The sequence below is a fragment of the Octodon degus genome, unplaced genomic scaffold (assembly GCF_000260255.1).
Source record: "Octodon degus isolate 3935 unplaced genomic scaffold, OctDeg1.0 scaffold00090, whole genome shotgun sequence".
In the NCBI taxonomy this organism is placed as follows: domain Eukaryota; kingdom Metazoa; phylum Chordata; class Mammalia; order Rodentia; family Octodontidae; genus Octodon; species Octodon degus.
This window is the reverse complement of record NW_004524666.1, coordinates 9652465-9655319: the sequence shown is the minus strand read 5'-3', so window position 1 is coordinate 9655319 and position 2855 is coordinate 9652465.

The window sequence follows — 2855 nt, the reverse complement described above, 5'->3', positions numbered from 1 at the left end:
TTCTTTTTATATCATTTGTATTGACTCCTTCCTTCTCATTGATGCCTATTAGTCTCACATTGTTCATCTTTGCATCGTCTTGCAGGTATTGAATTATTTCTTCCTGCATCCTAGTTGTTTTTAAGAGATCTTTTCTTATTTTTTCACTAGCTGCAATGATGTCTTTAAGGTCAGAAAGTCTATTTTCACTTCACTCAAACGGTTTTGCCAGCTTGTGATTGAGGTTTTAATTTCCTGTATATCCCTTTGAACCTGTTTCATACACTCTATTTCTTTCCTAAATTTCTTATTCAGGAGTTCCATCTATTTTATAATCTGCTCTATTTTTTTTTTATCAGTGTATGCTTTAGAAGCACTTAGTATTTCTTTGATTATAGTTATCACTACTTTTTTTTAGTTCAGAAATTTTTTCTGATCTGATTTCTTCTATATCTTTCTGCAGTTGATTCTTTACTTCCAATGCTATTATTTCAGAGTATCAGGTGTGTGATTTCAGTTTCCTCTGTGCTAGTGTCTTCTGCATTTGTACTGGGTGGACTCGGGGCCTGAGACTGCCTTTTGTTCCTTCTCTTTGTCATTTTGTATACCACTGTCTTCTGACCTTTGGTGTAGAGCTTAGATAGAGTTATTACCTGAGCACCAGGTCCGGATCTATGAAGTTCAGATTGCTTCGATCTGGCTGGGGTCTGGCTGCTGTGCTCCACTTCTTTCTGCTGCAGGCATTGGAGTTGAACCCTTTGTGTCACTCCTGCAAGATGTTGTGCTCCTGTATCAGTGGTGTGGGTCTTGCCTCTAGCCTCTTTGCAGGGAGTTCTGCTGAAGGGTTCTACACTGGACCTGCACTCTGGTTCAAATGAGGATCCAGTGGGCCCCAGGCAGTCTCACTCACATGAGACGCCTGGGCTCTGGGTCTATTAAGGATCTGGCAGTCCTGGGTTGTCTTACTCACAGGCCGGGCCTGGGCTCCGTGTCACTTCAGGATCCGCGGGCCCCAGGTAGTCTCACTCACTCACTGGGCCTGAACTCTGGGTCCAGTTCCTATTATTGATCCATTATTGGCTATAGCCTCTGAACTAACTTCTTCACTCACCTTTGTTTTAGCACTATAGTTTATATGATGGTGATGAAAAAAAAATCATTCACTTAAAAGGTTATTTCAGTTAATACAGAAAAAAATACTCTGGACATACAACTACTTAAACAAAACTAGTTATTGCTTTTAATATTTTTTCTTTAAATACATTTTCTTTAATTATTTTTCTTTAAATACGTTTTTTTTTGGGGGGGAGGACTGGCCAGATAGCTCAGTGGACTAACATGCCTGCTTAGGCAGAGTGCAGTGGCCAGGGTTCAGTCCCCAGCATACCATTCCAGCCTCACCCCCAGGGTGCACTGAGATGATGATTGAGACTGGGTATGAATTGTAGGCTTCCCCCTGTAATTCCAGCTCTCAAGAGGCTAAAAACAGGAGAATCATTATAAGTCCAATCTATGTAGTGAGACCCTGTAGACCTTGTAGACCCTCTAGGCCCTGTTCTAAATACATAAAAATACATACATACATACATACATACATACATATTTTTCTTTAAATATGAAATTTAAAGAGGGAGTAGCCTGGTCCTAGGGAATAAGGTCTGTGAAATGAAGATTTGATACATTATCTTTTCCTAGTTTCTTTCTGCTGCTTTAACAAAATATTGTGTACCAAGTAATTTATAAACAACAAAAGTTTATTTTAACAGTTCTAAAAGCTGGGAAGCCCAAGATCAAGGCATTAGGAGGACTGGGGGCTGGTGAGAGCTTCTGTCTGCTTCCAAGTCAGTACCTTGTCACTCCCTCAACTGGAAGAGACAGATGCAGTGTCCTCAGATGGCAGAAGAGATGGAAGGGAAGTGTGTGCTCCCTTCAACACTTACAGAGTGCAGTTTCCATTCATGAGATGATTAATGACTAGAGGACTAATCATCTTTCAAAGAGTACTTCTTAATACAGTTGGACTGGATATTTGCAACATGCATTTTGGAGGAGATACTATCAGACTAACCATGGAACAATCATATTTTAAAGACACAGTAAAATAGATAACATACTTTTTAAAATGAAGGGGATTTTAGTTCTGTAAGACCACCCTTTAAGTATCTGTGACCTCAAGATGGTAACTTAGGTCATAAATCCTTGCTTTTGGAGCATGTTCAGCTAATGTGGCTGAAAAATATGTCCAAAGTAGGAGCACTCAGAAGAAGCTGCCAAGCCCAGCAGCCAGACCCAGCCAATCCACTTTATTGGAGCACAGCCAGAAGGAGCTGAGCCCAGCAGCCAGACCCAAGCCAGGTCTGGTAGGTTGAGTTTGAATCCCATAAAACTAGATCCAGTGATTTGAAGCATACTGCTAGGCCCAGCAGGACCCAGACTTATGGTGCAAATCTGTGCAGCACAGAGGTGGTAGGAGGTAATTTAGGTGAAATAGTCTGCCTGGAAGACTCCAGGTACATGAATGGGAGGTGCCCAGACAGAAAACAGAGGAGCTAATTTAATTGCAAATTCACAATTTAAGATCTGCTCTGTTATATAGCTATAACGTTTGCTCCGATGATCTAAAGGACAATAACATTAATTACAAAATTTGTCAATTTCTAAATTTTGCTAGCTATTATTAGTATTGATAATTGTACTACTGTAAATAGGATACCATATTTGCCTTAACTACATATTCTCCCTTGGATGAAAATATCAGTAGGTGCTTGGGTAATAACCTCACCAAAGCCCCTTTACTGAAGGATGGAGGATAATGCCAAATGTAAACCAATATCTCACTCTCAATCAATAGAGAAAGCCAAATCTTGGGGCACACA